Source organism: Hypanus sabinus, chromosome 25 (genome assembly GCF_030144855.1).
Source record: "Hypanus sabinus isolate sHypSab1 chromosome 25, sHypSab1.hap1, whole genome shotgun sequence".
NCBI classification, from domain to species: Eukaryota; Metazoa; Chordata; class Chondrichthyes; order Myliobatiformes; family Dasyatidae; genus Hypanus; species Hypanus sabinus.
Genome location: NC_082730.1, coordinates 35,452,594 through 35,459,520, shown reverse-complemented (window position 1 = coordinate 35,459,520; position 6,927 = coordinate 35,452,594).

Genomic DNA, 6,927 nt, shown 5'->3' with positions numbered 1-6,927 from the left:
AAGGAGAGACGTCTAATTTTATCAGAACATGGCATTTTCAACAAGTGAAAATCTGTGTTGATATATTTATCAATTTGTAATAGTTTTATTTATTGTTAACTGGCATACAAGAGAGAATAATAGATCTATCCATAAGGAGGAAGATTCTCATTAACCATATGTGCTTTTGGTGTGAATTGTATTGGGTTTGGGGTAGCACAGTGGTGCAGGGGTTAGTACTGCTACAGCACAGTTCCAACACCTCAGATCTGATCCTCAGTATATAGGATGTGCTTTCTATGTGAGGTTTGAAAGCTCTCCCTGTGACTGAATGGGTTTCCCTGAGTGTTCCAATTTCCTCCCACATCCCAAGGATGTTGGTAGGTTGCTTGGTTACTGCAAACTATCCTTAGAGGTGGGAGAAGCAAGGATGAATTGATGTGCATGTGGGGGGGGGGGGTGGGGGGGGGAGAGAGAGAGAGAGAGAGAGAGAGAGAGAGAGAGAGAGAGAGTGAGTGAAGGTTAGAAGACACTGACGGAAATGTTCTAAGATCTGGCATGGATTCATTAGGCCAAACCATTTCCTTTTACTTTGTAAGGAAATCAATATAAGATCATATAATATGAAAATTTTAGCTGTTCCAGCTAGCAATTATAGACATGAAGAGCCTGCAAGTTTCAGGACACTGACACAAAGAAAGAAGTGTCAGTCCTGCTGCCCACAGTCCGTTGGCAACTTCCCCGTTGCAAAGTGGCACAGTAATGCAACAGTTAGCACTGCTCCCTGACTGCTTCGGAGACATAGGCTCAATCGTGATCTTGGTGGTAAACTTTGTAGGGTTTTCAAATTCACTCTGTTCCCATCTGGTTTGTCACGGATGATCTGCTTTCCTTCCTTGTGCCAAAATAAATTGATTTGCCCTTGGTGAAGGTGGGTGACATTAGAATCAGCAAAGCAGATGGGAAGGAAGGGGGGAAGAAAACAGAATTAATGCAAATGGGTTCATGGATGAAAAGGGCCAAAGCACCCATTCCTGTGTTTGTGATTCAAAGGGTCAAACCTGGTTACACAGCTTGGAAACAGGCCCCATAACCAACTCATCCATTCTGACCAAGATGTCTAACCAAGCTCGTCCATTTACCTGGATTTGGCCCATATCCCTCTAAACCTTTTCTATCCATGTGCCAGTCCAAATGTCATTTCAACATTGCAATTGAACCCACCTCTGCAGCTTCCTCTGGCAACTCATTCCATATACCCCTTTGTGTGAAGAAGTTGCCCCTCAGGTTGCTATTAAATCTTCCTCTTCTCACCGTAAATGTAAGCCCTCTCATTTTAGTATCCCCTGCTCTGGGAAAAAGGTCTGAGACCAAGGCCATCTATGTTAATAACTTGTGATTTTATAAACATCTATAAGGTCACCCCTTGGGCTTCTATGCTCCAGGGAAAAGAGATGTCCCAGCCAATCCAGCTGGTCCTTACAACTCAAGCCTTTGAGTCCCTTTAACTCCATCATTACGCTTCAGGTGGATTCCAGATGGAGGTTGAGGAGCATGATGGAGTGTGAAGTGAGACCAAATAAGGGTCCACATGATTGCTGATTAGAATGCTGCTTTCAGTTCTGTGGTGAAGAAAGGTAGTAACAAGACAAGCTTCATTTTGTTAATTATTTGTGGGATACAGGGTCAGGAAGTATATGGTCATGCACTTTGGTAGCATGAATAAAGCATAGACTATATTCTAAATAGGGAGCAAATTCAGAACTTGGAGGTGCAAAGGGACTTGGGAGTCTGAGTACCCGATTCCCTAAAGGTCAAATTGAAGGTTGAGTCAGTAGTAAGGAAAGCAACTGCAACGCCGGCATTCATTTTGTGAGGACTAGAGTATAAAATCAAGGGTGCACTGCTGAGGCTTATAAAGCATAAATCAAACCACATTGGAGCTTTGCAAGCAGCTTCGGGCCCCTCATCTAGGAATGGATGGGCTGGCTTTAGAGAGTCTATCAAATATATTCTGGGGAGTTTTGTAAATATCGCCTATTCTGCTCCTCCCATGTGGGTCAGTTATATTGTTTGAAGCTCTGTCACCACTCAAGAACAGTCGGTCTCTACCACGAGCATCAGCCGTTCAGATCCAGAGCAGTAAAGTTTGGGGCAATGGAGAATATTGGCGGTGAGTGTCAGTGGTGGATTTCTCTCTTCTGCATTGCAAAAGCCCCAGGTAATAACAAAGCTGTGGACGTGGTAAATTATTGGACAAAGTTATCATCCCCACAATCATCTTTAGTTTGCCGATGTTTCTTTCATGCATTTCTCATAGAAATGAAATTGTGAAAAGGCTGTTCGTATTTCTCCCAGAATGAATATACCATATGAAACCAGAAAAGGCAAAAAAATTGCTTCAGAATGATAATATATAGGATAAAGTAAGTGCAGAGGCTCAAATATACAAAATTATTGCTTCTGTGACTTACACCATAATATTTGTAGCTTGTCTAATTGACAACAATGCAATAGCACTTCATGTCGCACGGTAAACCCTCTATAATACTCACTACCACTCAGCTGAAAATTATGTTTATCTGAAAATATTTTTCTCATCCTGACTATCTTTAAACTTACAGCTACAGTTTACTCCACAGGGGATATATGCCAGCTACATAATGAATCACAAAAAAAGCATTCAGGTTGCAAAAGCATTAAATGGCCTTTTGATGCACCATTAGAAGAAAAACTGGGTAATTTCTCTACAAAAGTAGTAGATCAACCAGGGGCCCTGTGACATCCGAAACCCTGGTTTTTCATTCAACCATCAGACCATATCCATGTTCAAATGATCCCGATGCATTTATCATAAACCAAATTAGATATGCAGCATTTACAAAATGGTGGATAACAACACAATCTATCTGCAGTACCAGAATTTCCTGTTAACTTAATGAAGCCTCTTAACTGGAAGGCAATCATCCCTATCTGATAGTGAAAATGTAATGCTACACTTCATATTCAACTCACATATTGTTCACAACCCACTTCAAAGCAAATGCATCCACCTTCATCCCAGCTTCTTTACCCTCCTTCCCCTCTCCCTCCATCCTTTGCTCTTCTTAATTTTCCTTTCTCCTATTTTCACTTTTGAATGACATTCTATCCTTTTCCTTTCTCCTCTCTTTCCACCGTCCTTTCTTTCTATTCCTTTCTTCTACTTTATCTTGGTCAAATTATCCTGCCCACAACCAGCCTCTTCCTTCTCAGACTCTTCTGATCATAAATTATGACCGGAGATCATGGCTCTCTTTTTTCCAAGTATTTCCTGAAGCAATGTGTCTGAGGTGTAGTGCTCAGCAATAACGCAGCAAATATCTGTCCACAACATTAATTTCTATCAACAGCACCTTCACGCCTGAAGCAGAAAATTAACGATATAAGCTATATACCAGAAATATGAGCGCATGTTTTAAATTAACAGTTCTGTGTGTTACCAACGTAACCATCCTGTTCTTGTCCTATCCAATAAGTCTTTGTATGCTGTTGTTAAATAACTAGCAGGTATTTCAAGGTATAGTGTTACAAGTGCTTTATACTTTTATTTATTTTACTAGTGAACTGGAGATAGAAGTAATGTGTCCACCCATCCTATCTTAGCCACCCACCCATCCTATTATTCGTTTGTGAATTAAGAATTGTCATATCTTCCAAGTGTTATCTCAGAAAACATGTCAGTCCAAAAATTACTCACCTGTGCTTCACTTGAACAACTACAGGGAGCACCAGCTCACTTTCCCATCTGTATCCTTTGTGGAGAGTTTTTCACTGAAGGAAATGTCTGTCCATTTATGGATGGGTCATTCATAATTATATTTACATATGGACTCTAAAGTTAGTATGACAATAGGAAATCTAGATGATAAAACGATGGATTATCACTAATAGCTGATTGCATACCAATAGGAGCTAAAGACAGAACTGATGACAAATTCAAAACTGATTTTGGATAATCCATCTCCCATTTTATGGAGACTACTTGCACAATATTAAAGTAGTTGATCCAGGTTTACAAGCAACCGTCTAGTTTCTATAACTTCAGTTGCATTTGGCAATTGGCTTGGTTTTTTTTTTAGGGTTAGAGAAGCAGACTGCTTTCCCATGAATAGTTTGGTGTGAGTTTATGATCTCCCATTTCAACTGTTGCAGGTCTAAGTCCTGTAGCATTTTCTGACATGTCTATCTGTGGCCTCCTCCACTGTCATGATGTCAAGAATTACAATTCTCTCTCTCTCTCTCCCCCCCCCCTACTCTGAAGTTGGACTGCTGAATAAGCATTGAGCATGTGACTGTTATCTTGGTGCAATGTCTCTGTGATGTGAAGACAAAATACACACCTTTCTGTGGAAGGAGTGGGAACTGGTTCCACAACAATCCTTACTTCCCACTCCCATCACCACCAGTACTCTTGACATTGGCAGCTGCCAGTGACAGGGGAGACAAGGTGCACAATTCTAACCTTGCTTCTCACAGCAGTTATCCTCAGCGGTACAGATTCCAGTTATATTTTTTCCTGACAGCCATTTTGCAGAAGAGGATCACTGTTTTTAGTGCTTGAGGATGATATTTATAATGTCCTTCACAGAAGCCTTAAATGGGGACATTTTAAGCCCGACTTTGACAGTAAAAAAAGTCCCAGAGACAAAATGGTAGTGCACTGAAAGGTTGGGCCTACTAAAAATTGATACTTAATCTCACTTTGTTCCATCAATACTTACCTATGTTTCCTCTCCGGACTGTTAGCATACCGTTTGGAATTCCTGTCTGTTAATTCCTTGCTAAATCGTGTCTGGACGCATATTTCTTTTGAGGGCTTTGCTGAGGTATTTAGTCCAGATTCTTCTGTTCCTTTACTCATTCCTTCTGGAGAAGGAGACCAGCCTTCGAGCTTAGCTGGCATGCTTGGCTGCTTTGGCCGTACACCAGATCCAACATATGGTCCCTCGGGGAACATCCAGAGATCCTTCAGGTCTTTCAATCGGGCACCCGTTTCTTGGTTCACAGACCTGACGCACGATGGCGAGGAATCTGACACTGGTCTGGACATTGTCATTTCATGCTAGGGCTCGCCACTCTCTTCCTTTGACTGTAGATCTCTTCGCTTGTTGAGGCCGTGAAAGACAATGGGAAGATTTGAAGCATTTTTTTTTGTTATGAATTCCAGGTGCCGGTTCGAATCGAAGCAGCATTCGTTGACAGTTGGCCGGAGAAGTCCGATTATGCAGTCAAGGTCCTTTTCTGGAACCCAGCCTCAACAGAAAAGAACGTCGCGACTTGGAGACCAGCTTTAAGCGTAAATGAGGCGGGCGGGGGGAGGGAAGGGGAACAAAGCGTTTGTCATGCCACCGTGTTTCTGAGTTGTGAGGGCTTTACGATAAGGCAAGGTAAGGCACTGGTGTAAAAGGCAAGACCACGGAAGTTCAAGAAAGCACCGGTGAAGCGCGCTTTTGGGAAGACAGAAAATAAAAATCTTGCACAACTCTATACTTCTGTGTTGTCAAGTTTGCTCTGTGGTAATGTCAGTAACATTAGTACTCTTAAACGAAATATCTTTTACGAAAAATCCAAGCATATACTATATTTGGGACCTTTCAAGTCTTTGAGCACACCGTCCTTGCCGGCAGTGCCAACCGCAGACTATAGATTATGCGTTTCACGTTCCTGACAGAAGTTTAAGAGCAAAAAGAAATCTGTCTGATTCCTCAATGCGGTACTCCCCGCGTGTTGCACCCGGGTCAAAATTAAAGTCGAGTTTAATGTCATATGCACGAGTAAACACAGTTGCTCTCGCCCAGATGAGCTGAGGTTCTCTTATTCCCCGTATAGCTGGGTAGTCAGAGACACAGTACGCAAGATGCAGCCCAAGAGGAGAAAATCCCATTATCCTCATATCGCTCTTTGAAGGGGCTTTGGGTGCTGAATTTCCTACAATGATACAGCTTCAAAATGTACTACATCATTAGAATGAACTGAAAGATTATATTTAAATGAACGTTTAATTTTTTAATTTAACAAAACATTTCAATATGCTTTAAGGACAAGCTATGAAATGGAAATATTTACATACATACACGCAAAATGGAAATTAGGCAGACTGATAAAAAAAATTAACAAAGAAGATGCCTCTCTACGTAGAGAGTGGAGAGGTGAACTAGATTATCCAAATCTCAGAGCCCAGGCTGACGAAGCCTCTGCTGGCAATGTTGGAGTAATTAAAGTTGTGATTATGAAGAGGCCCAGAATTAGACGACCACTGACATCTCAGTAGGTTATGAGCATGGAATAATATAGGCAAACTGGGAGGGGAGAAGCCTTAATAATATTTAAAACCAAATAGGTGAAAATTTCATCCCAATTTTAGATAATTCTGCACTGAAATGAGATGTGCATACGAGTTGGTGCATGTCAGCTGAGCTTAGGGCTCTAGACTATGCAAGGAATTAGGCTTTTGGACAGATTTCATTCAAACATGCTGGATTTTATCAGAAACATATGCTCCTTAACTCAGTAATATATATTTGATCCATGAAAATGGGTCACAATCTCCTGTAGTTTTGATTTTTTGCCAGCTTACTTTCACTATACACGGATAACAATATAGAATAAAATGCACGACGTTTAACACAGGTGCGCAGACATGAAATCGCTCTTCTCTTTGTCTTCACACACTAGTACAGTATAGGAAAGGGGTGGCTGAGGGAGGTGGAGGAGGGGGCGTGGGCGGGAGCGGTAGGGGGAGGGGCAGAGTCCGTACGCCCCCTGCCGGCTTTGAGGTCCATTGACGGCGGCGTCCACCAAACCTGCTGTCCAGGGCGGAGCCGGGGGGGGGCGGAGCCGACATGTGATTGATAAAAGCCGAAGCACTCGTCCGCCTGCTGGCCATTGAGCGGCCGCGCTGGTCTC